Source organism: Mustelus asterias, chromosome 15, assembly GCF_964213995.1.
Source record: "Mustelus asterias chromosome 15, sMusAst1.hap1.1, whole genome shotgun sequence".
NCBI classification, from domain to species: Eukaryota; Metazoa; Chordata; class Chondrichthyes; order Carcharhiniformes; family Triakidae; genus Mustelus; species Mustelus asterias.
In genome coordinates this window covers 96,411,324-96,435,521 of record NC_135815.1, presented here as the reverse complement: position 1 = coordinate 96,435,521, position 24,198 = coordinate 96,411,324, and positions in this window count along the sequence as shown.

The following is a 24,198-nucleotide window of genomic DNA, read 5'->3' as shown; positions in this document are numbered from 1 at the left end:
TCTCTGGGGGGGTGGCAGGGGGGTCCGCTGCCACTCTGTGGGTGTTCTCTCCTCCCCACCGGAGGAATGAATCCCTCCTCCCGGAGTGGCCACACGTTCACTCCGGGAGGAGGGATTCATTCCTCCGGTGGGGAGGAGGGATCGCCTGCAGAGTGGCAGCGGACACCCCTGCCCCCCTCCCTCCCCACCGATCACCCGCAGAGTGGCAGTGGACCCCCCTGCCCCCCCCCCAGGGTTCCATCCGACCCGCCTCCCCCCTCCCCCCCCAGAGGATGCTCTGACCCGCCTCCTCCTCCTCCCCCTCCATAGGATGCTCTGACCCGCCTCCTCCTCCTCCTCCTCCACCCCCCCAGAGGATGCTCTGACCCACCTCCTCCTCCTCCCCCCCCCCACCAGAGATACATCTGACCTGCCTCCCTCCTCCCTCCCCCTGCTCCCAGAGGATGATCTGGGTCAGAGAGCTGTTGCAGACTCTGACCCGGCTTTTCGGAAGCTGCAGCATCGGCTCCGGATTTTTATTTAGCCGGTCGCTAAAAGCGCGGATCTGGAACGGAACAGAAGAAGGTAAAGTGGGAATTGATGGTAGAGTTGGGCAGGCAGGTAATTAAATCAATTTAAATGTATGCTAATGCATTTCAATCGTCGGGCCGCCCGATTCAGGCGCGGAACGGATCCGCGCCACTCGCGGGTGTCGGTAAAGTCACAATTTGCTCGGACGCAGGTGCAGATCGCAATAAAGACCTCACACCTGATTTTACCACGATTTCGCGCCCGAAAACGGGTGCAAATTGTTGGTAAAATCGGGCCCTAAGTGTTTCTTTACTTCATGGGGTGGTGGCTAGAATCCTCAACATCGTTTATCAGTTTTACAGCAGGGTACATTCATCAAAAGTGGTCCAAGCGATTGGCTAACTGAATAGTAGTTGGGGTGAATGAGTGAAACTTGTGCTTGTTTGAATGCGCCAATTTCCCATTGACTTGTGTTGAAGAGTTAGGCCCATCAAGCTACGGCCCCAATAATTTTGCCACTTTTCTTTTGTAGGAAGCCTTATTGCCAAAAAGGACACACCGCCAAAGCTTTTCATCCTGTACTCATCAGGACAAACACAAGAATGCCAAATTCCAAACGATCACAACAACTCATGCTGCAGGAGAAAAGGGTTCTGATTGGTTGACGCATCGACTGTGGTTGACTAATGCGTTGCCGTGGAGAAAACGATGGGGGAGCTATTGGCTCCCCAAAGCTCCTGGGTAATTCAAGAAAGACGCAAAACTTGAACATGGAGTCCGCACGTTCTCCCCGTGTCTGCGTGGGTTTCCACCGGGTGCTCCAGTTTCCTCCCACAGTCCGAAGGATGTGCAGGTTAGATGGATTGGCCATGCTAAATCTCCCCTTAGTGTCCCATGATGTGTAGGTTAGGGGGATTGGCCATGCTAAATTGCCTCTTAGTGTCCCAAGATGTGTAGGTCCGTGGGATTGGCCATGCTAACTTGCAGTTAAAGTAAAGTTTTTAAAGTTTATTTATTAGTCACAAGTAAGGCTTACATTAGCACTGCAATGAGGTTACTGAGATATTCCCCTAATCACCACACTGGGCCTGTTTAGGTCAATGCTCCTTAGTGTCCAAAGAATTGTAGGTTAGATGGATTGGCCATGCTAAATTGCCCCTTACTGGCTCAAGATGGGAACTGGTGAGATAAATGTACATGGTTACGGGTATAGGGCAGGTGATAGGCCTGGGTAAGATGATTTGACAGCTGACCCTTTGCCTTTAATTGAATGGCGATGCCAAACTACTCTGCAATTTTTTTTCCAAAGGGTGCTATAGAAAGGCAAACTGTTGTTGCTGAGATATTTGAAAATATGTTTTTTTTGCAAATAAAAATCTGAGATATTTATTAAATACCGGTTGGGTGATTGGGCTAATCAATGGCAGATACAGTATAATTTGCAGTATCTTTGGATAAATGTGAGGTTATTCACTTTGGAAGCAAAAACAAGAAGGCAGATTACGACCTGAATGGCTGTAAATTGGGAGAGGGGAGTGTGCAGAGGGACCTGGGTGTCCTTGTGCATCAGTCACTGAAGGGAAGCATACAGGTGCAGCAGGCGGTAAAGAAGGCAAATGGTATGTTGGCCTTCATTGCGAGAGGTTTCGAGTACAGGAGCAGGGATGTGTTGTTGCTATTATACAGGGCCTTATACAAAGTGAATAACATCACATCTATCCAAATTATACTGCATCTGCCATTGATTTGCCCACTCACCCAACCTGTATTTGATAAACATCTGGAATAGATGTTTAGAATATTGAGTTGGATGATCAGCCATGATGGTGATGAACGGCGGAGCAGGTTCGAAGGGCCGAATGGCCTCCTCCTGCTGCTGGCTGCTATGTTTCTAAAGTGATACTTAAGAAAGGACTAAGTGGTGTCTGGCATGTGTGGAGAGTTTCACTCACCCACAGACAAATTGATTCTTTCGTTGTTTTGCAGTATTTACTATGGGGTAAATATGTGGGGTTACGGGGACAGGGCCTGGGTGGGATTGTGGTCGGTGCAGACTCGATGGGCCGAATGGCCTCCTTCTGCACTGTAGGGATTCTATGATTCTCTAATTAGTCAAACCAAAAAAAAAGGTAGTGAGTAAAATAGCTGGGAGAGGCAGCGACATATAGAGATAAATCCGGGGTTTTCCAATGAGTCACTCAACAATATCATAAAGGAATGACCTTACTGTGTAGGTTCAGAAGTAAACCTGTTTTCTTGTTGCTTTTTAAGACAGATTTAGCCCTGAGCTCAAAGTTTGATATCTGATCGTTCGAAAAAATATAAACAACTTTTTCGATCTGCTATCAGGTGCTGTCTATTCCTGAACAATTAGATTAGACTGACAGGGATAGAGATACGGGGCTTGGAATTCTCTCGCACTTGTGATTCTAAAGATTCCAGGGGCGTCTAAAATATGTTTACAATTTTTCTAAAAATACTGATTTGCACATATCAACAACGTTGGTGCACAGTGTGTATCTATTGGGTTGCTTTTAGTGCCCTCTCAATGTAGGTGTTGACTTAGTTATTGTCAACGGGTTAACGCTCCAGCTATTTAATGCTATTAAATAATGCTAAGCATTCGCTGACTAATATCACTCGTAGGCAATAGTGACCCGAAAATCTTTCCTGCCATGGCAAGTCTGTTTCGGATTTCCACACACCTGGAGGAACAATGGAACCTGAGGCCACTTCATCGCAAGAATCAGCTCACAAGGATCAGATCAGGACCATCTCTCTCTCTGCACTTCGGTTTCAAATTCCCCTCCAACATCACAATGGCTGTGTGCACATGAGACTACATAGAATCCTTACAGTGCAGAAGGAGGCCATTCAGCCCATCGAGTCTGCACCGACCACAATCCCACCCAGGCCCTATCCCCATAACCCTATGCATTTACCCTGGCTAGTCCCCCTGACAAGGCATGGATAAGTTGGGCCAAAGGGCCTGTTTCCATGCTGTAAACCTCTATGACTCTATGACACTAAGGGTCAATTTAGCATGGCCAATCCACCTAACCCGCACATCTTTCGGACTATGGGAGGAAACCGGAGCACCCGGAGGAAACCCACGCAGACACGGGGAGAATGTGCAAATTCCATGCAGACAGTGACCCGAGGCTGGAATCAAACCTGGGTCCCTGGCACTGTGAGACAGCAGTGCTAACCACTGTGCCACCGTGCCGCCCCCGTGCCATGCCACATCTACTACTTTACGGCCTATATTGATGGGGCCTAGGACAATCCTAATTCTGCGTGAGTTATTCTGTTGCGGGATAAAGAAATGACATTTGGGGCAGAATGTTCCCGTCCTGCCCGCCACGGGAATCGTAGCAGGCGGGACAGAACCCAGCGATGACATCGGGTGGGATTTTCCGGTATTTTGTTTAAGAAACATTTGCAATTATATAGTCTCTTTCACAAACTTGGGATGCCCCAAAGCGCTATATATCCCAGAAGTGGTTTTAAAAGCCCCTATTCCTAGAATCCCTTTAGCACAGAAGGAGGCCATTTGGCCCATCAAGTCTGCACTGCCAACAACCCCATCAAGGCCCTATCCCCATGTATTGACCTTGCTAATCCCTCTGACAATGAAGCTAACCTTTGGACTGTGGGAGGAAACCAGAGCACCCGAAGGGAACCCACGCAAACACGGGGAGAAGGTACAATCTCCCAGATAGTGACCCAAGCCAGGAATGGAACCCGGGTCCCTGGCGCTGTGAGGCAGCAGTGCCAACCACTGTGCCACTGTGCCGCCCCTGTGGGGCGAACACGGCCGGAAAAGCCTGCCCCTGGTGTCTGTAACTGATGGAACTAAGTGCAATGTACGTTGGAGCTTGCCCCTTTAAGAGAACGGGTCAGGACACCCGGGACTCAAGCTTCAACCTGGACAGCGCTTGCCTCAGCAGTCTTGTGTTGACTGCACTAGGGTACAGACGTGTAATAAACTATTCCGTTAATTTATTACAGCTGATCTCGTGGTCCTCATTGGTCCAGCTCTCCATCACTTCAACAAAAGACCCGTTCTCTTAAAGGGGCATGCCCCAACATACATAACACGTAGATCCTTAACTCCCAGCCCTTTCTGGAAGAGCTGGGGTTACATTACATCATACTTTTTTTATTCCTTCGTGGGACATGGGCGTCGCTGGCTGGCCAGCATTTATTGCCCATCCCTAGTTGCCCTTGGAGGGCAGTTGATAGTTAACAACATTGCTGTGGCTCTGGAGTCACATGTAGGCCAGACCGGGTAAAGACGGCAGATTTCCTTCCCTAAAGGACATTAGTGAACCAGTCATCTAAAATTTTGATTTACATTAGTTAGGTGGGGTGGTGTGAAATTCACCGCCACAACAGGTCTACAGCAGATGCCATCTCCCTGGCCCTGCTCTCAACCCTGGAACACCTAGAAAGCAAAGACACCAATGTCAGACTCCTATTTATCAGCTCAGCCTTCAACACCATTATTCTGACGAAACTCATCTCCAAACTCCGTGGCCTGGGCCTCGGCTCCTCCCTCTGCGACTGGATCCTGAATTCCGAACCCACAGACTGCATTCAGTAAGGATAGACAATAACACCTCCTCCACGATCATCCTCAACACCGATGCCCCTCAGGGCTGTGTTCTCAGCCCCCTACTATACTCCTTATACACCTATGACTGTGCGGCCAAATTCCCCTCCAACTCGATTTTCAAGTTTACTGATGACACCACCGTAGTGGGTCGGATCTCAAACAATGACAAGACAGAGTACAGCGATTGGTTCAGCAATGGACATGGGCAGCCAGAAGTCTACGGAGGTCGGAGGCTGAGAGGTCAACCATGAGTTGAGGGAAATGGCAGAGTTTGGAGGTGCCAAGAGAATGGATGAGGATTTCAACAGAGGTGTCTCCTCAAGACCTACTCCACAGCCCGGTGTCAGGAAACGCAGGTCTTTGTTCAGTCTACTCGCTCCACACTCCAAACGTCGACTGTCCACTCAGGGCGGTTCCCAACCAGCTCACTCCACACCCCAGGTCACATGACCCGTTCCCTCAAAGGGGCTATGCCTCATCATGCAAAACAGACAGCAGAAAGACAGAGCCAAGAGGTGAAGGCAACTACGTCCTTGTCCGGTCATTTTAGGGCAGTTTCATGAATCCTCAGAAGACTAAGGAAATTTGGCATGTCAGCTACAACTCTCACCAACTTTTACAGATGCACCATAGAAAGCATTCTTTCTGTATGTATCACAGCTTGGTATGGTTCCTGCTCTGCCCAAGACCTCAAGGAACTACAAAAGGTCGTGAATGTAGCCCAATCCATCACGCAAACCAGCCTCCCATCCATTGACTCTGTCTACACTTCCCGCTGCCTTGGAAAAGCGGCCAGCATAATCAAGGATCCAACGCACCCCAGACAATCTCTCTTCCACCTTCTTCTGTCAGGAAAAAGATACAAAAGTCTGAAGTCATGTACCAACCGACTCAAGAACAGCTTCTTCCCTGCTGCTGTCAGACTTTTGAATGGACCTACCTCGTATTAAGTTGATCTTTCTTGACACCCTAGCTATGATTGTAACACTACACTCTGCACTCTCTCTATGAACGGTATGCTTTGTCTGTATAGCACGCAAGAAACAATACTTTTCACTGTATCACAGTGCGTGTGACAATAATAAATCAAATCAAATCAAAACCCTCACCCTTTCACGACACTTTCTGCAGCGCTGTTTGACAGGCCAATGTCAAGTTGTGTGTGAACCAGAAGTTGTGGTTTCCTGTCCCCAACCGAACTCTCAGCCTCACACAATCATAGATCGCTATCTCCAAGCCTCTCTGAGAGATGATTCTATCAACACTCTGTGCTTTATCTGGGCTCAGATTCTGAAGCAGCAAACCAGACTTGTGTCAATAAAATTACAGAACAACACAAGATAGTGTACAGTGACGGCAGGAAAATGATTAGGATTTTTTTTTGAGTTCACAATTTGGTCGACCAGCTAATAATACCCATACTCTTCATTTCCAACATTGGTTTGGGTTCTATTCGGCAGCACGGTGGCACAGTGGTTAGCACTGCTGCCTCACAGCGCCAGGGACCCCGGTTCAATTCCGGCCTCGGATCACTGTCTGTGTGGCATTTGCACGTTCTCTGTGTGGGTTTCCTCCGGGTGCTCCGGTTTCCTCCCACAGTTTAAAGATGTGCGGGTTAGGTGGATTGGCTATGATAAATTGACCCTAGTGTCAGGGGTATTAGCAGGGTAAATATAGGGGTCACAGGATTAGGGCATGGCTGGGTTTGTGGTTGGTGCAAACTCGATGGGCCGGATGGCCTCCTTCTGCACTGTAGAGATTCTATGATTCTATGCTGGCTGCTTTTCCGAGGCAGCGGGAAGCATAGACCGAGTCAATGGATGGGAGGCTGGTTTGCGTGATGGACTGGGCTTCATTTACAACCTTTTGTAGTTTCTTGCTGTCTTGGACAGAGCAGGAGCCATACCAAGCAGTGACACATCGAGAAAGGATGCCTTCTATGCTGCATCTGCAAAAACATTAAAAACAATGTCTTCCTGGTTTGATTAATATGGTTGGAAACCAAAGACTCACCTTCTGTAATCCAAATTCACTTGAACCGGGCGGCCATTTTAAACCATCCCTTAGCTTCATACTGCACAATATCATCTTCAGTTCCCTGACTGAAGGCAGGCCCTTGACAGTCATTTGTTTCCTCCATGGAAAAGTGCCGAGATATTGTTTACTACGAATAGAGTGAGGAGGCAGGCACCCAAATCTACTTCAGCTGGCACGGGGGTAGGGTCAAACCCAGTGCTGTTGGCACTAATCCATTCCACACTCTCGCCATCCAGCCAAATGAGCTAACTGCACACCCCCTCCCACCTGCAGCCCCGCCCCTGTTGCTCAATATACTCATTTGTATTGGCACATGAGTTCTGTCTTTACATATCCACAGGCAGTGCAATACCAGCAGGTCTGTCACAACATGTCTACGTTAAACAGTTAACCGACCTGCTGCCTCACAGCGCCAGAGACCCAGGTTCAATTCTGGCCTCGGGTAACTGCCTGTGCGGAGTTTGCACGTTCTCCCTGTGCCTGCGTGGGTTTTGTCTGGGTGCTCAGGTTTCTTCCAACACTCCACGGGTTAGGTTGATTGGCCACGCTAAATTGGCTCTAGTGTTAGGGGGATTAGCAGGGTAAATATAGAAACATAGAAACATCGGAGATAGGAGCAGGAGGAGGCCATTTGGCCCTTCAAACTTGCTCCACCATTCATTACGATCATGGCTGATTGTCCAACTCAATAGCCTAATCAATAACCTAAACCTAACAGCAGCCAGCATAATTAAGGACCCCACGCACCCCGGGCATTCTCTCTTCCACCTTTTTCTGTCGGGAAAAAGATACAAAAGTCTGAGGACACGCACCAACCGATTCAAGAACAGCTTCTTCCCTGCTGCTATCGGACTTCTGAATGGACCTACCTTGCATTAAGTTGATCTTTCTCTACACCCTAGCTATGACTGTAACACTACATTCAGCACTCTCTCCTTTCCTTCTCTATGAACGGTATGCTTGGTCTGTATAGCACGCAAGAAACAATACTTTTCACTGCATGCTAATACATGAGACAATAATAGATCAAATCAAATCAAATCAAATCCTGCTTTCTCCCCATAACCCTTGATCCCATCCACCCCAGGTGCTATACCTAGCCGCCTCTTGAATACATATGTGGGGTTACAGGGAATGGACCTGGGTGGGATTGTGGTCAACAAAGAACAAAGAACAATACAGCACAGGAACAGGCCCTTCGGCCCTCCAAGCCCGTGCCGCTCCCTGGTCCAAACTAGACCATTCTTTTGTATCCCTCGGTGCAGACTCGATGGGCCGAATGGCCTCCTTCCGTACTGTAGGGATTGTATGGCCACATTGTCACGGAACAGGACAGGCCTAAAAGAAAACTGCCACATAGAGAATGTGAAACTTGAATTACAGAGGAATTAAGCAGTAATGTAGCCAAGAAACTGTACTCTGAGAATGTAATGGTATTGACCCGAAAAGAATGCAAGATTATCTTGCCTGATACAACAGCACAAGGCCCTAATGAGGCCTATATTAAGCCCACCAAGGCCTTTGACATTGTCAGTGGATTTTAAGCATTTGCACTCTTCACCCACTGTCTTCACTTGACAACTCTGTGACATTTCCATTTGATATATATTTCAATTCCAATGTTTGTCAGACGTTATTTTAAATTCCTGCAATTGGAGCGATCTCAAATTGAGTCAGGGATTTTTTTTTTTGTCTGAAGATATTCCTTGCCTTCCTTTTCCCTTTCCCACGGTTCTCATCCCAGGGAAATTTGACACTGTAACATCCCTATCTAAGAGACTTTACTTCTCCCAGATGCCTCGCTTAATGGCCAGGCCCACGATCCAGGAATCCCATCACTTGTAGCCTTGCTTTATTTGAGTGCCAGGCATTACTGAGAGACAAATCCATCATCACAGACATATCAAACGAAGCCACTTAAAAAAAAATCCCCACACTGGTTTGCTCACTGAAGTATTATTCGCCTACTAGGTGTTCCCCGTTCTTGGTTGTGTTTAGACAGTGACAGAGGGAGTGCTGAGTGGATCTGTTCCACCTTACAGCAGGATGGGATGATATTAAAGGCCGGACAGCCAAGTAATTCAGAGTACAAGCCGCAGGAACATGATAAAGCAATGAGCTGAATGTCTAATGAGAACATTAATCCGAGGCAGGCTTTACCGCGGTGCAAACTGACAAGGCCTTTCGTCTTAACATTTTTGTTCCCCAAAACGATAATGGCTTCCTTCGTGGCAAGAGGTCAAAGTTCAGCCAGTCGCTAAAAGGCACACTAGTGATTCCACCGCGGCTGGTAATGCTTGAATATCGATCGAGACGCCCCCAGTTCAAGGTGTGGGAAAAGGGCCCTGAGATTTATTCAACCTTTCAGAAGGAAACAGCCAGAGCAAGCTGATTACCCTGACTGCACCATTCTGCCGCATGCTCTGTGCTCCAGCTCTCCCCGTGTTCACTCAAAGGCGGACACCCTTGGGAGAATGGCACGGTGGCACAGTGGTTAGCACTGCTCCCTCACAGCCCGAGGGACCCGGGTTCGACTTCCGGCCTCGGGTCACTGTCTGTGTGGAGTTTGCACGTTCTCCCCCGTGTCTGCGTGAGTTTCCTCCAGTTTCCTCCCACAGTCCAAAAGGCGTGCTTGTTAGGTGCTTTGGCCAGGCTAAATTCTTCCTCAGCGTACCCGAACAGCGCGCTGGAGTATTTTTTTATTTTGTGTTTTTATTTATTAATTAAACCGTAATTGAGAAAAGTACTTTAAGTTTAAGATTTTTAAAGTTTATTTATTAGTCACAAGTAGGCTTACATTAACACTGCAATGAAGTTACTTGAAAATCCGCTAGTGGTGCCTGTTCAGGTACACTGAGGGAGAATTTAGCATGGCCAATGCACCTCACCAGCAAGTCTTTCGGATTGTGGGAGGAAACCGGAGCACCCGGTGGAAACCCACGCAGACACGGGCAGAACATGCAGACTCTTCACAGACGGTGACTCAAGCCAGGAATTGAACCCGGGTCCCTGGCGCTGTGAGGCAACAGTGCTAAACACTGTGCCACCATGCTGCCCTGGCAAGTGTGGCAACTAGGGCATTTGCACAGTAACTTCACTGCAGTGTTAATGTAAGCCTACTTGTGACACAAATTGTAAGATGTTGTTGCGTGATCATTTTAAAAATAAGAAAGGAACAATTAACCTGCATTTCGATATTGGATCGGAAGATAAAATAAGAATATAGAAAGGCAAGACATAACCAGGAAAAGCAAGGCTCCTGAAATTCTATATTCCCGAACAAGCAGTGAAAATGGTACAGGATGACATCTGAGTGAGCAGTGCAGTTTGTTTGAACTCCGCTACTTTCCAATCACTCAGCAAAGCTATGAAGTGTGGTGCGCCCATCCCCCTTAATGTTTATTTATTGTCCTGCTCTTATAAAGAGATCCATCAGCGTCCAATCATCATGCAGCTAAAATAACCACCTGGGCTACCTTCATCTCAGTGCTGTTCTCCACCCTCATTACTCCTGTTACACTCGCCTGGCAGGTAGTTAACTGTTACATCCTCTCTCCAAGCTATTTTGAAGCCTAATGTTTCTTTTAGACTTCACCCATGCCATTGGCAAAGACTTCTTGCACCTTCAGGCAACTGTGTTCCTCAAGGGACGAGCAACAGGCTGCATTTATTTAGGAAAGAATAAGGCAGCAACGAGATGTTATAGGTCACGCATGAAGGATGTTACAACCTTTTACCAAAATTTGTGACAATGGAAGTGCTTTGACGGTTACCCATTTCCAGGTTTTTGTGGCGGGGTTTCCCTGCCTTTCCTGTGGGTGGGATGTTCCAGTCCTGCTGGGAAACCCCTCCCCACCCGCACAGTGGTGGGACGGGCAAGGAACACAGGACACGCCAGACGTCGGAGCCGAGAGACCCTGCCTTGGCCAATGGCGAGGTCCCTCTGCCGTCGGAAATCACACTGCGGAGAGGGTGCATATTGTTTTCGGTGCCGACTTGATGGGCCGAATGGCCTACTCCTGCACTGTAGGTTTCTATGGTAGGGCGGCACGGTGGCACAGTGGTTAGCACTGCTGCCTCACAGCGCCAGGGACCGGGATTCGATTCCCGGCTTGGGTCACTGTCTGTGCAGAGTCTGCATGTTCTCCCCATGTCTGCATGGGTTTCCCCCGGGTGCTCTGGTTTCTCCCCACAGTCCAAAGATGTGTGGGTTAGATGGATTGGCCACGCTAAATTGCCTCTTAGTGTCAGGGGTCTAGTTAGGGTAAATGCATGGGGTTTCAGGGGTAGGGCCTGGGTGGGATTGTGGTCAGTGCAGACTCGATGGACCGAGTGGCCTCCTCCTGCACTGTAGAGATTCTATGATTCTATGATCTCTGTCTTAAAGACACTCAATGACCTGGCCTCCACAGCCTTCTGTGGGAATGAGATCCACAGATTCACCACTCACTGGCTGAAGAAATTCCTCCTCATCTCTGTTTTAAAGGACCGTCCCTTTAGTCTGAGGTTGTGCCCTCTGGTTCTAGTTTTTCCTACTAGTGGAAACATCCTCTCCACATCCACTCTAACCAGGCCTCGCAGTATCCTGTAAGTTTCAATAAAACAATCCTTTCAAAGCATCGCGAATACTTTTGATTCACATTTGAAAAAACGTCATTGAGTAAACTTTGAAATGTGCAAGTTGACTAAGAATAGGAGAAAATTTCAAATTATACCCAAATGCTGGGTTTCCACACAAAATATGATGGCCCCCGTCGAGGCAGCTAGCTTATCAGAGAACATAAATAATGATAGATAAGAAGTCCTCAGGAATTTCTCTGTGTCTCATTTTGTCGAAGACATTATTTTCCTGGATTAAGAGATTTGGAAATAAGCTAAAGGCATTTTCATTGTGAAATGAGGGTTTAAGAAATCTTCCACTAATGCGAGAGCAGGGCTGCACTCAGCTTCCAACAGCGAGGCAAAATTGGTCAGTTATCCTGCATTTCACCTTCCCAACTATTCAATCCAAATCACTTAAGAGTCTGGTTCAGCATCAGGTCAAGGAAGCCACAGAAATGTTATCAAAGTGAGGACAGTGTGGAGGATTTCTGAATCTCATTCCGAAAAGCCCTCATGGTTTTGAATGCTTCTTTTAAAACATCTCTCAAACTTCTTCACACCAAGGAGTACAACCCAAGCCCCTTCAGTCCATCCAGGCTTTTAGGTCACCAACGTCCTGTCCTGGTCCCCCCATGCCGACGCTATAGCTAAGAAAGCCCATCATGCCTCTACTTTCTCAGAAAACTAAGGAAATTGGCATGTACGCTGCGACTCTCACCAACTTTTACAGGTGCACCATAGAAAGCATTCTTTCTGGTTGTATCACAGCTTGGTATGGCTCCTCCTCTGCCCAAGACCATAAGGAACTATGAAAGGTCGTGAATGTAGCCCAATCCATCACGCAAACCAGCATCCCATCCATTGACTCCGTCTACGCTTCCCGCTGCCTCGGCTAAGCTGCCAGCATAATCATGGACCCCCACACACCCCGGACATTCTCTTTTCCACCTTCTTCTGTCGGGAAAAAGATACAAAAGTCTGAGGTCACGTACCAACTGACTCAAGAACAGCTTCTTCCCTGCTGCCATCAGACTTTTGAATGGACTTACCTTGCATTAAGTTGATCTTTCTCTACACCCTAGCTATGACTGTAACACTACATTCTGCACTCTCTCATTTCCTTCTCTATGAACGGTATGCTTTGTCTGTATAGCGCGCAAGGAACAATACTTTTCACTGTATACTAATACATGTATACTAATACATGTATGGGCGGCACGGTAGCACAGTGGTTAGCACTGCTGCTTCACAGCTCCAGGGTCCCGGGTTCGATTCCCTGCTTGGGTCACTGTCTGTGTGGAGTTTGCACATTCTCCTCGTGTCTGCGTGGGTTTCCTCCGGGTGCTCCGGTTTCCTCCCACAGTCCAAAGATGTGCGGGTCAGGTTGATTGGCCATGCTAAAATTGCCCCTTAGTGTCCTGAGATGCGTAGGTTAGAGGGATTAGTGGGTAAAATATGTAGGGATATGGGGGTAGGGTCTGGGTGGGATTGTGGTCGGTGCAGACTCGATGGGCCGAATGGCCTCTTTCTGTACTGTAGGGCTTCTATGATTCTATGATTCTATGTGACAACAATAAATCAAAATCAAAATCAAAGTGACTGAGGTTCCTCATCTCTGCAACTATTCCCAAAATCCTTCCTGCACTCACCCCCTTCCTAAAGTATGTTGCCCCAGAATTGGACACCGTGGGCAGGATTCTACTGCCTCACTCGGGCGAGACCGGAAATTTCCACCCGAGGTCAATGGAGATTACTATTGTCGGACCCTCACCCGCATCGATTCCGTGGCAGGCGAGATGGTAGAGTCCCAGCCAATGGGCAGGATTTTTCCATCCCATCCACCACGGGAACTGTTGCGGACGGGACACAGACCATGCGAAGGTCCGTTGACCTTGGACGGGATTTTTCGGCTTTGGGGCAAGTACCCAACGCACCAGTTGAGGCCAGGCCAGTGATTTTATAAATCTTTATCACAGCTTCCGTTGAATCGGCATGGATATGCAAAGTTTCCAACGCCTGTTTTCAGGGTCAAGCTCTAGAAACCTCTTTCAATGCTGTGGGCTGCAGCATGGCCCAGTGGTTAGCACTGCTGCCTCACTGCTCCAGGGGCCCAAGTTCAATTCCGGCCTCGGGTCACTGTCTGTGTGGAGTTTGCACATTCTCCCCATGTCTGCGTGGGTTTCCTCCGGGTGCTCCGGTTTCCTCCCACACTCCAAAGGTGTGCAGGTTAGGTGGATTGGCCACGCTAAATTGCCTCTTAGTGTCCAAAGATGTGCAGGTTAGGTGGATTGGCCATGCTAAATTGCCCCTTGGTGTCCAAAGATGTGCAGGTTAGGTGGATTGGCCATGCTAAATTGCCCCTTGGTGTCCAAAGATGTGCAGGTTGGGTTGATTGGCCATGCTAAATTGCCTCTTAGTGTCCAAAGATGTGCAGGTTAGGTTGATTGGCCATGCTAAATTGCCCCTTAATGTCAGAGGGATTAGCAGGGTAAATACGTGGGGTTACAGGGATAGGGCTGAGTGGGATTGTTGTCAGTGTAGACTCAGTGGGCCTGAATGGCCTCATTCTGTACTGTAGGGATTCTATGATTCAATAAATGTGGATATTAACACCGCAATTCTGACATGGAATGTAGAGTTGAACACACACTGAAATTACCCCATATCGGACGCTCCTGCGACACAGGACGTTGCGGCAAGAAAGAGGTCAAATTTCCAACCATGTTGGTAATCTTTCTGTATGACATCAAATGAGAATGTTGACAAGATGGCTCCTTCTTGGTACTCCCGGCTCTGCTCTAAATATACTGGGAGCATTGTCGATCCCAGTCCATTAGCGAGTAGCAATAGTGTTTGTACCCATTCAAAGGCAGAAAGATTACAGGTCAGGGCGACCTGTAACTATATGGACTTTGAATGGCTTTGTTCCCCAATTCTTTGTTCTTTCCTCACGGCTTTCAAGTCCCCAGTCAGGATATATAATCTCAACCACTGACCATATAATTTAAAGAAACCCGTTGTATTCCCTCAGCTAATAACAAAATGCAGCGGCAAATATTGTCGCACACAAGAAGGATGTGACATCTTGTGCAGTTGCTGGGTTTCGTCTTACCGTGAGCAAGAGCAATGATATCCCAGGAAGTGGTTTTGCAGTCAGTACATTTATAATCGAGGGATGTTTGGAGCTGGATATTATAGTCATTGTCAAGACCCATTGTAGTTTAGCTGCTGAACATTCTGAGCTGATTTGTTTCAATCATAGAACCCCTACAGTGCAGAAGGAGACCATTTGGCCCATCGAGTCTGCACTGCCCCTCTAACAAAGAGGCTCTCTCCCCCTGCCCTATCCCCGTAACTCCACACATTTTCCATGGCCAATCCATCTAACCTACACATCTTTGGACACTTAGGGGTAATTTAGCATGGCCAATTCACCTAATCTGCACAGCTTTGGACACTAAGGGCAATTTACCATGGCCAATCCACCTAACCTGCACATCTTCGGACACTAAGGGCAATTTAACATGGCCAATCCACCTAACCTGCACATCTTTGGACACTAAGGGCAATTTAACATGGCCAATCCACCTAACCTGCACATCTTTGGACATTAAGGGGCAATTTAGCATGGCCAATCCACCTAACTTGCACATCTTTGGACATTAAGGGGCAATTTAGCATGGCCCAATTCACCTAACTTGCACATGTTTGGACACTAAGGGGCAACTTAGCATGGCCCATCCACCTAACCTGCACATCTGTATTTATTTGGTAATGAGATGTGAGGGTGCACAGGGGTATGGAGGGGTCGGGGGATGTGGCTTTGGGGGGAGGAAGGGGGAGGTGGGGGGGGGGGGATACTTGGCTTTAGAAATCAGGCACATTCCCAACTACAGTTAAACCAAATGCAGGTGAGAAGACTTAAGGAGGAATTTTCCCATCCCGCCTGCTAGGATTCCCAGGGGACGGTACCATGCAATGGTCCGTTGACCTCCGGCGGGATTTTCCAGTCTTGTGAGTGAGCGCGACCAGAAAATCTCACCCTTACTCTGTCAGGCCCACGTCCCTCCAGTTTTCCAGACGTGGATGCGGCCTAGCAACCAGGTAGGCCAATTCATATTTTATTTCCGAATGGCATGTTCCTCCCAGCATTCAGGAGAATCAACGAGTCAAGCGCCTCAAAATCCACCTCCTTCCAATAGGCAAGCTGCTTCCAGAGTGGCGAAGATCAGAAACTGGGCCACGTTATTGGAATCGAGCCCCAGGCTCAATCTCAGGCTTGTGTTAGGCCTCTCAGCTGTAGTGCGTCATCAGCCCTTAACCAATTTGTCCACTGCAATGCCCTTTCATGATAATTAATGCTACAAATTGAACATTATTCTGCCTGGAAAGGAAATTCAATGGTAACTTTCAAAATGAATTTGGATCTCCACTTTAACAAGGAAACAATTGCAGGGAATGAGGAAAGAGCAAAGGATTAGGACGAAAGTTCTTTTCAAGAGCTAGCATCAGTACGATGGGCTGAACGGTCTCCCAATTTTATGATTATTAAGAGATGAAATATGACTCATCGGCACGGTGGCACAGTGGTTAGCACTGCTGCCTCACAGCTCCAGAGACCCAGGTTCAATTCCAACCTGTGTGGAGTTTGCACATTCTCCTCGTGTCAGCGTGGGTTTCCTCCGGGTGCTCCCGTTTCCTCCCACACTCCAAAGATGCGCGGGTTAGGTGGATTGTCCATGCTAAATTGACCCTTTGTATCAGGAGGATTAGCTAGGGTAAATGGGGTTATGGGAAATGGGCTGGGTGGGATTGTGGTCAGTGCAGGCTCGCTGGGCCAAATGGACTCCTTCTCCACTGTAGGGCTTGTATGATTCTTTCTCTCCATTTGTATCGTCAATATGATGAATAAATTGAATCACAAGATCTGGGAGCAGGAGTAGGCCATTCAGCCCCTCAAGCCTGCTCTGCCATTCAATATGATTATGGCAGGTCTTGTTTTAAAAGTTTATTTATTGGTGTCGCAAGTAGTCTTACATTAACACTGCAATGAAGTTACTGTGAAAATCCCCTAGTCGCCACACTCCAGTGCCTGTTCGGGTACACGGAGGGAGAATTTAGCATTGCCGATCCAGTCCTTCACTCAAACCAGCCTCCTACCCATTGACTCTGTCTACACTTCCCGCTGCCTCGGGAAAGGCAGCCAGCATAATTAAGGATCCCACGCACCCCGGACATTCTCTCTTCCACCTTCTTTCGATGGGAAAAAGATACAAAAGTTTGAGGACACATACCGAACGACTCAAGCTTCTTCCCTGCTGCCATCAAACTTTTGAATTAAGTTGATCTTTCTCTACACCCTAGCTATGACGGTAACACTACATTTTGCATTCTCTCCTTTCCTTCTCTATGAACGGTATGCTTTGTCTGTATAGTGCACAAGAAACAATACTTTTCACTGTATCCCAATACATTTGATAATAATAAATCAAATCAACCTAATCAGCACTTCTTTCTGGAGTGTAGGAGGAAACCAGAGAACCCACACAGACACGGGGAGAACATGCAAACTCCACATCGACAGTGACCTGGGCCGGGAATCGAACCCGGGTCCCTGGTTAACCACTGTGCCACCGTGGCACCCAGTGTCTCGGCCTCAATTTCTTGCCTTCTTGCTCGTTCTCCGTAATCCTTCAATGTACGATGAATTAAAAATCTAACTCCTTGTTGGGCGGCACGGTAGCACAGTGGTTAGCACTGCTGCCTCACAGCTCCAGGGACCTGGGTTCGATTCCCGGCCTCGGGTCACTGTCTGTGTGAAGTTTGCACATTCTCCTCGTGTCTGCGTGGGTTTCCTCCGGGTGCTCCGGCTTCCTCCCACAGTCCAAAGATGTGCGGGTTAGGTTGACTGGCCATGCTAAATTGACCCTTAGTGTCCCCGGATGTGTACGTTAGCGGGATTAGCAGGGTAAATACGTGGGGTTTCGGGGATAGGGCCTGAGTGGGATTGTGGTTGGTGTAGACTCAATGGGCTGAATGGCCTCCTTCCGCACTGTAGGGATTCTATGATTAATGAAGACTGAACGTAGGAACACGTCAATGAGTGTAATTCCGATGTGAGATGCACGGCCCCTCCCACTCCCTCAGTGTTCAGCTCCCATTGAGGAGGGTGACTGCTTCCACCGACACAAAGCTGTCTTTGTCAGAATGCCTTCAGTTTAAATAGTTGTTTACAACATTGCGGTGAGTCGCAAGTATGGAAAAGTTGTGTTTGTGGACAGTTACTGCCCACTCAGTCTACTTAAGCTCTGACACTCATTCAAGAATGGTAGTCATGATGTGGAGATGCCGGCGTTGGACTGGGGTGAACACAGTAAGAAGGTGTTGTGAGACTTCTTACTCATTCAAGAAGCCAGAGCAATGGCAATGATTCGCTGTTTGCCATTCTCTGCTGTTGGCTTCCGCATTGATACATATTTAACCTTGGTCTTAAGCAAGAGCTTTGAGAACTGCGCGGTATCTGGGCGAGAGATGCAATCCCACCCTGACAAGTCCCAACGGGGTTTTGTCACAGATGAGGTACAGATTGTCTGTCCCCTGTAGCCAGAGTAGAGGCCTCGGAATGTTCTGGACCGTAACAATTTCTGTTTTACCCTTACGTGAGGACGGCATGGTGGCACAGTGGTTAACTCTGCTGCCTCCCAGTGCCGGGGATGCAGGTTCGATTCCCGGCTTGGATCACTGTCTGTGCGGGAGTCTGCATGTTCTCCCCATGTCTGCGTGGGTTTTCTCCGGGTGCTCCGGTTTCCTCCCACAGTCCAAAGCTGTGCGGGTTAGGTTGATTGGCCATGCTAAATTGCCCCCGAGTGTCAGGGGGATTATCATAGAAATCATAGAAACCCTACAGTACAGAAAGAGGCCATTCGGCCCATCGAATCTGCACTGACCACAATCCCACCCAGGCCCTACCCCCATATCCCTACACATTTACCCACTAATCCCTCTAACCTACACATCTCAGGACACTAAGGGCCATTTTTAGCATGGTCAATCAACCTAACCCGCACATCTTTGGACTGTGGGAGGAAACCGGAGCACCCGGAGGAAACCCACGCAGACACGAGGAGAATGTGCAAACTCCACACAGGAGTTAAATATTAGGAGGGTAAATATTTGTGTTATGGGGATAGGGCCCGGGTGGGATTGTTGTCGATGCAGGCTCGATGGGCCGAATGGCCTCCTTCTGCTCTGTAGGTATTCTATGATTCTATGATATTTGCTTCTCCCCCGGCCCCAACATTTCGCCCTGACACCCTGCACTCCCAGACCGAAGCTGTTGGCTCATCGCGGGTTTCTGGTTCCCCACCTGCACGGACATATGTACGCCTCAACAATGAAGATTGATTTGATGAACTATTCAACCATGGGGGAGGGGGGAGTCACCGCTAAAGAAAATCCCATCCTCACCCAGTGTCTAAGGATATGTGCTTCTTAACAAGCTTCCAGGAGAATGATAAGGAACCCATCGAATCAGAAAAGCCCTGCAGTGCAGAAGAGGCTATTCAGCCCATCGGGTCTGCACTGATTCTCTGACAGAGTATCTTACACAGGCCGTATCCCCGTAACTCACCATATTTCCCATGACCAATCCATCTAACCTACACATCTTGCAACAGGAAGGGGCAATTAAGCATGGGATGAGCAAGGTTGGGAGAAGGAGCATAAAGGCCAGCATAGACTGGTCGGCCCAAATAGCCTGTGCTGTATATTCTACGCAGTGACGTACACCATAGAATCATAATATCCCAACACTGCAGAAGGAGGCCATTCAGCCCATTGAGCCTGCACTGACAACAATCCCACCCATACTCTATCTCCTAAATCTCATGTATTTACTCTGCTAATCCGCCTGACACTAAAGGGGCGATTTAGCATGGCCAATCAACCAAACCTACACATTATGGGACACTATGAGGCAATTTAGCATGGCCAATCCACCTAATCTGCACATCTTTAGACACTAAGGGACAATTTAGCATGGCCAATCCACCTAATCTGCACAGCTTTAGACACTAAGGGACAATTTAGCATGGCCAATCCACCTAATCTGCACATCTTTGGACACTAAGGGACAATTTAGCATGGCCAATCCACCTAATTTACACATATTTGGACACTAAGGGGCAATTTAGCATGGCCAATCCACCTAATTTACACATATTTGGACACAATGAGGCAATTTAGCATGGCCAATCCACCTAATCTGCACATCTTTAGACACTAAGGGACAATTTAGCATGGCCAATCCACCTAATCTGCACATCTTTAGACACTAAGGGACAATTTAGCATGGCCAATCCACCTAATCTGCACATCTTTGGACACTAAGCGACAATTTAGCATGGCCAATCCACATAACCTGCACATCTTTGGACACTAAGGGGCAATTTAGCATGGCCAATCCACCTAACCTACACACCTTTGCACACTAAGGGGCAATTTAGCATGGTCAATCCACCTAACATACACATTCTGGGACACTAAGGGGCAATTTAGCATGGTCAATCGACCTAACCCACACATCTTTGGAGTGTGGGAGGAAACCAGAGCACCCGGAGGAAATCCAGGTAGGTATAGAGGGAATGTCCAAACTTCACACAGACAGTGACCCAAGGCCGGAATTGAACCCAGGTCCCTGACGCTGTGAGGCAGCAGTGCTAAGCACTGTGCCACCGTGCCATCCTGATGGGTTTTGCTGGGATATTTGCGATGAGGGATTCCGCCCCCCCCCCCCCCCCCCCCCACCCACCCACCATTTTGTTAAGCATTCTTAAGTTGGCTTGTCTGAACCCAATGACGCCCGCGGAACATCTCTTGATTGGGAATGGATTTGTCCCGTCCCTCTTTTTTTGGAACGCTGGTGCCTCCTCCACTTCCTGTGGTGGATCCTCTTAGACACAAGGAAGGGAACAAAAGAACTCGGCGCCTGCATGATGTTACTTAATCAAAGGCAGCCTCTCTGCCACTGCCAACATGTTGCACAACGCCTGGAAGCAGGGGCACTATCTGTGTGCTGTAAACAGACAGCTGAGTATTCAATTCAAAATAAAAATAACTCAGACTTTGTTTCACCAGACACGACTAATTTCTATCCAGCTTCCGTCAGAATTTTGGCACAGCGCATCAGCTCTGCCCACCGTCTCCCCCACCCCGCCTCCCGCCCCACCGCCCAAATAAAAATCATTTCCAATTAGCTTTTGTGGTATGGAACGGAGTGACTGAAACAGTTGCTTAAAGGCAAAATGACAATTAACTCATCAAAGCCTACACACTGCTGCAGAATGTAACTCAGCTGATCGCTTACAAGAGATGTCTGTGTTTTTGGATTGCTAAATAAAATCACGCCCTTACAAGCTGCTAGACATTTGGAAGATTTTTTTTTCCCTTCCCTTCTTTTTTTTTTGAAAAGAACGTATTTTAGTTCCAACGCACTTAAAGGTTCGTTCTTGAATAACTGTTGAAAGACTATTTGCGATTCGCCTCAAAGCTGCGGGATGAAGTGTGTCCCCTCGCATCAGGTAATTAATGGCACGCACGTCTCATTAAGACAGCCATTAGTGTTCGTGTCCTCTTTCCTCAGCTGTGGTTACGTGAGGTAGCGTCCATGTAGGTTGCGTCACAAGAGGTTGGAGACAGAGCAGCTAACCTGCTTCACGCACTTCATTGTTACGGCAATGTTCGTATTTTCCACACACACAATGGCGCATTATATAGTTAAGAAAGCCCACCAAAGCCTCTATTTTCTCAGAAGACTAAGGGAATTTGGCACTTCAGCTACGACTCTCATCAACTTTTACAGATGCACCATAGAAAGCATTCTTTCTGGTTGTGTCACAGCTTGGTATGGCTCCTGCTCTGCCCAAGACCGCAAGACAATACAAAAGGTCTTGAATGTAGCCCAATCCATCATGCAAACCAGCCTCCCATCCACTGATTCTGTCTACACTCCCACTGCCTCAGAAAAGCAACCAGCATAATTAAGGATCCCACGCAGCCCGGACATTCTCTCTCCCATCTTCTTCCGTCGGGAAAAAGATACAAAAATCTGAGGTCACGTACCAACCGACTCAAGAACAGCTTCTTCCCTGCTGCCAGACTTTTGAATGGACCTACCTTGCATTAAGTTGATCTTTCTCTATGCCCTAGCTATGAATGTAACACTACATTCTGCACTCTCTCATTTCCTTCTCTATGAACAGTATGCTTTGTATAGTGTGCAAGAAACTTGGAAATAAGTGGACGTATTAGTGAGAGGCAACATGGTTTTGTGAAGGGGAGGTCGTGTCTCACGAACTTGATCGAGTTTTTCGAGGAAGTGACGAAGATGATTGATGAGGGTAGGGCAATGGACTTCAGTAAGCCCTTTGACAAGGTCCCTCATGGCAGACTGGTGCAGAAGGTGACGCCGCATGGGATCAGAGATGAGCTGACAAGGTGGATACAAAACTGGCTCAGTCAAAGAAGACAGAGGGTAGCAGTGGAAGGGTGCATTTCTGAATGGAGGGCTGTAACAAGTGGCGTTCCTCAGGGATCAGCGCTGGGACCTTTGCTGTTTGTAATATATATAAATGATTTGGAGGAAAATGGAACTGGTTTGATTAGTAAGTTTGCGGACGACACAAAGGTTGGTGGATTTGCGGATAGCGATGAGGACCATCAGAGGATACAGCAGGATATACATCGGTTGGAGACTTGGGCGGAGAGATGGCAGATGGGGTTTAATCCGGACAAATGTGAGGTAATGCATTTTGGAAGATCTAATACAGATAGGAAATATACAGTAAATGGCAGAACCCTTAAGAGTATTGATAGGCAGAGGGATCTGGGTGTACAGGTACACAGGTCACTGAAAGTGGCAATGCAGGTGGAGAAGGTAGTCAAGAAGGCATATGGCATGCTTGCCTTCATCGGCCGGGGTATTGAGTTTAAAAATTGACAAGTCATGTTGCAGCTTTATAGAACCTTAGTTAGGCCGCACTTGGAATATAGTGTTCAATTCTGGCCCCCACACCACCAGAAGGATGTCGTGGCTTTGGAGAGGGTACAGAAAAGATTTACCAAGATGTTGCCTGATATGGAGGGCATTAGCTATGAGGAGAGGTTGGAGAAACTTGGTTTGTTCTCACTGGAACGACGGAGGTTGAGGGGCGACCTGATAGAAGTCTACAAGATTATGAGGAGCATGGACAGAGTGGATAGTCAGAAGCTTTTTCCCAGGGTGGAAGAGTCAATTACTCGGGGCAGAGGTTTAAGGTGCGAGGGGCACAGGTTTAAAGGAGATGTACAAGGCAGATTTTTTACACAGAGAGTAGTGGGTGCCTGGAACTTGTTGCCGGGGGAGATAGTGGAAGCGGATATGATAGTGACTTTTAAGGGGCGTCTTGACAAGTACATGAATAGGATGGGAATAGTGGGATATGGTCCCCAGAAGGGTAGGGGATTTTAGTTCAGTCGGGGCAGCATGGTCGGTGCAGGCCTGGAGGGCCGAAGGGCCTGTTCCTGTGCTGTAATTTTCTTTGCTCTTTGTTTTTTGTTGTTTGAAACCATTTTTCACTGTATACTAATACATGTGACAATAATAAATCAAATCAAATCAAATCATTACAATTACTGGCTTATTTCAGAGTGCACACAGCAAGATTCCACAAAGATTTTATGAATGAGTGGTCGCTTAGTTGAGGGAGGAAAATTGTCCTTATTGGAATAGCATCATGCCTTTTCTTTTACAGCCTATTACTATTAGACCATAAGATATAGGAGCAGAATTAAGCCATTTGGCCCATCGAGTCTGCCCCACCATTCAATCATGGCTGATAAGTTTCTCAACTCCATTCTCTCATCTTTTCCCCGTAACCTTTGAATCCCCTTATTAATCAAGAACCTATCTATCTCAGTCTTAAAGACACTCAATGACCCGGCCTCCACAGCCTTCTGTGGCAAAGAGTTCCACAGATTCACCACCCTCTGGCTGAAGAAATTCCTCCTCATCTCGGTTCAAAAGGGTCGTCCCTCTACTCTGATCTGAGTCTCTCCGACTAATGGAAACATCTTCCCCATGTCCACTCTATCCAAGCCTTTCAGTATTCTGTAAGTTTCAATGAGATCCATCCCTCATCCTTTTAAACTCCCTCGAGCACAGACCCAGAGTCCTCAAATACTCCTCATACGTCATTCACATAATTCGATTTTAACATTCTCATCCTTATTTTCCAAGCCCTCCATGGCTTCTTATTTCTGTAATATCATCCAACCCTTGCAACCCTCCAAGATCGCTGCGCTCATCTCATTCTCATCTCTTGAGCATCCTGACTTCAATCGCTCCGCCATTGGTGAGGAGGCCGTGCCTTCAGCTGCCTGGACCCCGAGGTTTG